The sequence below is a fragment of the Octopus bimaculoides genome, chromosome 19 (genome assembly GCF_046866305.1).
Source record: "Octopus bimaculoides isolate indiv1 chromosome 19, ASM4686630v1, whole genome shotgun sequence".
NCBI classification, from domain to species: Eukaryota; Metazoa; Mollusca; class Cephalopoda; order Octopoda; family Octopodidae; genus Octopus; species Octopus bimaculoides.
In genome coordinates this window covers 50,440,355-50,447,405 of record NC_142946.1, presented here as the reverse complement: position 1 = coordinate 50,447,405, position 7,051 = coordinate 50,440,355, and the positions used below count along the sequence as shown (strand labels likewise).

General features: G+C 34.7%; 1 non-coding gene across 1 annotated transcript; it reads right to left on the bottom strand.

The window, feature by feature from the left end:
- Nucleotides 1-6,414: 6,414 nt before the first annotated feature.
- On the bottom strand, nt 6,415-6,520 carry LOC128250184 (U6 spliceosomal RNA). The gene has a single exon (XR_008266286.1). It is a non-coding gene; the product is annotated as a U6 spliceosomal RNA (small nuclear RNA).
- Between the last annotated feature and the right edge of the window lie 531 nt (nt 6,521-7,051).

Here is a 7,051-nt window from a genome sequence, read left to right as displayed (position 1 = left end):
TATATATATATATATATATATATATATCTGTATGCACATATGTATATATGTTCTGGAGGCTAATATATTCTTTACGTTAATGCTTATGATATATTTGTACGTCACAGTTTTCTGTTTCTCCACTACTAAAAAAGAGAGCATCAGTTTGAGCTAACTGTTAATATTTGCTTAACCGGTGAAGTATGTAAGACGAAAGAAGAGTACCAAGTGATGCGGAAAAATGGGACCATTTAATGTAAGCCAAGAATGTTGTGTTTTCATGTTTGAACACAGCAAGCACTGTGCACCTTTTATCTCTGACGCTTCACCATTAACTACAGCTGGTATAATAAAAAGGTAAATTCCTAAAATAATACAGCCTCTTCAAGCATATTTCTGCGTGAAACTTTTACTTATGTCTATTGCTTGGTTGCTTTCTCTGTTGGTTGGTGTTTTTTTGGAATATTGTGGGTTTTGTCAACATTTAGGAAGATCGTTTATTTCTCGAAATTTATGTTTTAGTTTTTCGAAATTCATGTTTTTGTTTGTTGTTCTTTATTATTCTCTACAATCATTTTTATGATGATGTTTTTATTAATCTGAACCTGAAAATATGTAGAGATGACTGAGGATAGCTGAGAAGTTAGTGGAGTGGTGTGAGGGGGTTGTTTTACAAACGGCTGTATAGTATTTAGTTAAGGATTTTAAGTCCAAAATTTACAGGGGTCAGTTTTATCGTTCAAGTATGAAAGCAGGGTAAATAATTGCGTGAAATCGAAAAAACACCAAACTCATTCTGCTCTCTAAATTACCCACACTCTAATTTTAAACCAATTAATTTTCCTGATTGTCTACCTTAGTTTTAAACTCTCATCTAAGATAATGAGCTCATTAACTGTTATTGAGATATAAGTATCCCGTACCAGACGTCAGCATGCAGCTTAATATTTCAATGGTCTTCTTTGGGGATCTGTAACTTGGACAAAAACTCAAAGCAGGTAATGTCAGCCGGAGTCTGCTGAGACCGATTCTAGTATCAGACGGGGTCGTTTCAGAATTAATCATTAAATGAAAAAGCGTCAAGGAATTAATCATTTTTCTTTACCATTGGTGTAATTTTAATTTACTAAACCTATTGGTTTATTACATTAAGCATGTCAACACTGGCTTTACCGTTTGGTTATCATGCAGATAGTGTACTTGGGTTTTATTACATAATCCTTATATCAATAGACTATAACCCTAATCCATCCCCAAGAATTCGCTCGTACTAAGACCAAAGAATTCATGATCTTCATCGGTGTCGGGCGCTTATTTTTCACTTCTTGTATGTCCTTAATACCTTTGAAATACCATGATCGTCACAGCTTCACATTTATTCCCCACTTTTTTCCTTGTTGGTATTTTTTTGATTCAAACAGAACTAAAAAAGTCAAATGATGTTGATTGACAGAACTGAATATCAGACCAGAGGACAACAAGACGATGGCAGAAGAGTTCCAGAGAGCAATTGTTTGAGGAAAGAAGCAATTAGAATTATAAGACTTATGTCTACCTGGTAACTCAACGGAGAAGGGGTAGATCCAGGAAGACAAGAGGGTGTCACGTTTAGAGAACATCACCGACGGTACTAGACCAAAAAGGTGTTAAAATAACATTAGTGTCTGAATACACGGTGAGAGTTGTCCAGCATAGGCAACGTCTTGGTTTTTGTTACTACTCTGTATTTTTTTATGTTAGGCAGACGGTAGTTCCAAAAAGTCCTTATTTAAGTGTGTGATGACCATGTCTCATGTTGTACCAGTCCCAGCCGCCTCCAGTATAATATGTCATGAATTTAGCGATTGTTGGAGTACTATATAGAGTTAAGCTTCTAGCAAAATCGATCTTGCAACAGCGGTTTTGTTTTTCGGTTGTCTTCAATTTTTATCTTTCTTGAAATGATACGATCTGACAGGGAATCACCGATTGTAAACAAATAGGAGAACCAGGATGATCTCGTGCAGCCTAATTGATACAAAAATCACAATACTAAAATGTTTAGAAACAAAAGAAATATTATCACAATGATGGGAATATTATTTTCGTCTGCAATTCTTTCAAATTATACAAGATTAATGTAATTAAGATATATATGAATCTCACACCTTATTACTATGTCAAGTATCGAATAGAATATCATGATACTAAGTAAAGATCTCTCTGTTCTTTCCGGTTATCAAGTTTAGATCTCTTTACAGGTTTCAGTTCTATTATCCCTTTTATACTCAGGAAATTAAGAACGTCTGATAATACAATGGCGCCATTTTAATCTACTTTGCTCTCTACTCTCATAAACATAAGCATTTAAAATTGTTAATTATATAATATTATTGTGAATATTATTTTTGTTAAAATGAAATGTTTATTTGATGTGTTTTCTTTTGACTAAACTCAAAAATAATTTCTTTGAAAAAGGAATGTAATACATTGAAAAGATGATAAGAATATCACTGCTACTTTAAAATAAATATTGAAAATGTTTTCAGCAGATGATATTTATCCATAGCATAGGTCAGCAACAAGTAGACCAGGACCCATAATTGAACCACAGAGGTGTTCTGTGTGGGTCTCAAGCTTTTCCTAAATAATGTTCGAATTTAATGTATTTATGGGTCATGCGCAGTCGATGACTTTAAATGGACTTCTGTTGTATCTTGTTTCGATTCATAATTCCTTACGTAAATATTGCTAGAGATTGAAATGTGGGACGATACGTGAGGATACGTTCATATGTTAGATATGACGTAATATAAAATGTAGGCCACAAGCTAGTTACGAAAATCAAAAGTGAGCTATCTCCAAAAGAATTTGCAGATACCTAACTTACAGCCTCTGTAGCTAGATGACGAAAAGTAAAATATTTTCAGAGTTTGCATTTCCACGGTGAGGGAAATTGTGGAAAGTGTTTAGTGCAATTCTTGTTAGAGGAGAAAAGATTCAGTAAGGAAAGAGGACGATACAGTATCAGCAAGTGGGGCTGAGAGAAGAAACAGCAAGTCTGCACGCTCATGGCTGTAGCATATTCCTAAGTTTGTTTTTTCAATCAGTTGGGTGGTTATTTATTATTTGTTTTCCTTTGATATTTCCACGTCGTAGCAGCAGCACTTTCACAGATATGTGAGTAATACTAGAGTTTTGTGGAGGATCAAGGACTAAACATAGCAGCACTGGTTGAAAGTCGGTCAGCGAGAGGGAGAGAGGGAGGGAGAGAGCGCAGGTAGGAAGGAAGAGGAGAGACAGAGACTCGTGTACACATGCAGTGATGGCGTGCTCTGTCAAGAAACGATGTGAGTCGGAGAGAGGACATAGGTGGGACCTTTCGAATGTCCTTCTTAAGATATGCATGTCTTGGAAGGTTTTGATGATGTCAAACGCAATAGCATTGCCTTCTCAGAAGTTCTTAAGAGAATTTTAAAATACCACACTAGATTCCTTGAAACAAATACATCTCTCTCTCTCTCTTTCTCTCTCTCTCTCTCCCTCTCTCTCTCTCTCTCTCTCTCTCTCCCTCTCTCTCTCTCTCTCTCTCTCTCTCTCTCTCTCTCTCTCTCTCTCTCTCTCTCTCTCTCTGTTCATGGATTTACCTTATGAATATCTGTTTTAATTGATCAGAATTAGACTAGAGATTCGGTGACAAAGATTTTTCATTAGAATGTTGCTACAATTAAAAAACAATTTTTGTACCAGAATGTCCTCTTGCATATTGATCTTGAATATAAATATACTCCCTGTCTGTAGTCCATCCAAATGCCTATAACACTAAACGAACATCGGAGAATAAATTATGTTATAAATTATGTAATACCTGATTGAAAATTCGATACGTATGGATTGAAACGGAGTTTTCAGCTAAATATAAATGCTATACCATCACTTTTGATATATATATATATATATATATATATATATATATATATATATATATATATATATATGTAAGTATTTATGTACATATATATACGTGTGTATATACATATAATAGTCGTTTTTCAGTCGTTCTTTTTTATTGTAAGGCAAAGAACAGCTGTGCCAGGAGTCAATTTCTTTTTATTTTTCGTGAGTGAACTAAGTTTAAGCATAATGGAATGGAACATATAATTAAATCTTTATGCATTTAATTAGATTTGCTGTTCCAGTTTCAAATGTATAGCCCTTCATATTCCTATATAGCAGTTTCCATTTTGATTTCAGTGAATCTATTCAATGTAAAGTAATTAAAGGTCTATTAATGACATTGCATCATTTGCAAGACAAAAGAAAACATTCTGGCTGAGAGAGAAGTAGGAAAGTTATTTAATGGCAGTATTTCACAATTTTTGTTCTAAATTCATGCATGTATATACGTAAGTATGTATGCGTGTATGTATTTATGTATGTATGTATGTATGTATGTATGTATCTATCTATCTATCTATCTATCTATCTATCTATCTATCTATCTATCTATCTATATATATATATATATATATATATATATATATATATATATATATATATATATATATATATATATATATATATATATACTATGCTAGCATAACATTTATTCCATGATTTAGAATTCTTTCAGCATCGTGTGGGTTGCAAATTAAACACCATGTACATGGACATAAATTAAAACAACGATATAGTATTTTTTATAGCTTTATCCATTATGTTAATGCGTATAATATGATAATCTCCACAGTCATTGCATATACATATATATATATATATATATATATATATATACATATATATATATATGTGTGTCTGCGTGTGTGTGTGGTGGTAGTGCTGGTGCTGGTGGGGCAATAGTAGTAGTAGTAGTAGTAGTGGTGGTGGTGGTGGTGCTGCTGCTGCTGCTGATGATGATGATGATGATTATGAGGCAATAGTAGCTGTAGTAGCAGTGAGGTGTGCAATAGTAGTAGTAGTAGTGGTGGGTAGTAGTAGTAGTAGTAGTAGTAGTAGTAGCAGCAGCAGCAGAATTGTTTAAAGCATGTAGCCCAAACACTTGTAAAGAGTGTTTTAGTTAGTTTAGCTTCGTCTTGTTCCTGTTGCGACTGACTTCCAATCTAATCTCTCCGCTTTCGACATTAACCTCCATTGCGTTACAGTATCGATAAAATAAATAAGAGCGAGCTATAGGATGAGATCGATACAATCAATATTATCCGTCCTCTATGAAAGAAATCATTAGTTATATACGCCATTAGCAACACCACTTGTGGGGGAAACTTTCACAGACACATTGAAATCAGGAACTTATTTTTCTCGCCTTTCTAATGTTTATAGCAAATGTCTGCTATACCTGTTCAAAAGTACATTTGGTAAATTCTTAGTGAGTCTCCTCATGCAAACAAATGACTCAATGTCAAAGATACAAAGCGGTATCGATTCTGGGTAAAGATTTCTAATATTAGAATATACTGAATGTATATCTATATCTATCGATCTGTCTTTTTATCTATTTATCTATCTATTTATTTATCTATATCTTTTACTCTTTTACTTGTTTCAGTCATTTGACTGCGGTCATGCTGTGAAACCGCCTTTAGTTGAGCAAATCGACCCCAGAACTTATACTTTGTAAGCGAAGTACTTATTCTATCGGTCTATTTTGGCGAACCGCTATGTTACGAGACACACCAGCATCGGCTGTCAAGCGATGTTGGTGGTGGTGGTGGGGGGAACACAGTCACACAGACATACACACACACACACACATATGAAATATATATATATATATGTATACGACGGACTTCTTTCAGTTTCCGTCTACCAAATCCAATCACAAGGCTTAGGTCGGCTCGAGGCTATTGTAGAAGACACTTGCCCATGATAGATCGCTGACCACTACACACATTTTTTTCTCTGCTTGTTTCTCTCCTTGTTTCTTTCCGTGTTCCTTTCTGTAGAAGAGCGTAGGCTCGAAACGTTAAAGACTTTCTCAATTCCCGAGCGTTATACTAATACATCTATTTGTCTTCAACACCACCTGTCTTCGTCTGTTGTTTTTTTGCGAATTCTCCCTCTATATATATATGCGCGTTTGGTGATGCAAATAGAAAAATAGAACTCAAAATGTGAGTATATGTATATCTTTTACTAATATTTATAAAAGTAACATAGGGATTCAGTGACCGAGAATTTTGTGTGTTTGATAACTGCCAAAGCACGAAGCTCTCGGGCCTTGAGTCACTCTGATGCTTCAGTTAAATGTTAATATGTGTGTGTGTGTGACTGCGTGTGCATGTATGTATTCTATCTACTAAATACCCTCACAAGGCATTCGTCAATAAATAGACTTAGTAGAATGGTTGTCAAAGGTACCGCGTAGTGGAACTGAACTCGAACCCAGGTGGTTGCAAAACGACCTTCTTAACCAGACAATCATTCCTGTGCCTGTTTAAAAGTATGAAACACTTCACGAATTTGTGCCGCATCCTTGCACAGAGACCAAACTAATCTTCTCTGTATCATTTCAATTTTAGTACATGTACTGCCAAAGAAGAACAAATATCATAATTCCATTGAGACAGACTTAAACCGCCCCCAAATTTCCATTGCACTAGAACATATTGGATTTTCTGATTCGCAAATATAAATTGATTACTTAGATTTAAATAAACGATCCACTTGAAATCTAAGCAAGAGTGAAACGGATTATATTGCTAAGCAGTATTTACACAATTAGAAATTTAACGATATTTAGTCGACTGAAAGTTCCGTGATAATATAAATATAAGCAACTGTACAGAAGCGATGAAGCAGAGCGTTGTTGTTAATGAAGCAAAATTTTATTTAATGATTCATGGGGTGTACGCAGAAGAGCGAGAACCCACAAAATAGCGTATTTAAGCAATCAGATTATTCACGTTCAAACCTGTCAGAAACTATTAAGAATGAATAGATACGTTATTGTTATATTTATAATTTGTAAGGAAGTGGCTAAAGTGCAAATAAATAACTTAGATATGTTCCGGCCAAAGATAGGCACAGGCCATGTCTAACTAAATAGCACCACCATCTTTGCGTTCTGAGTTCA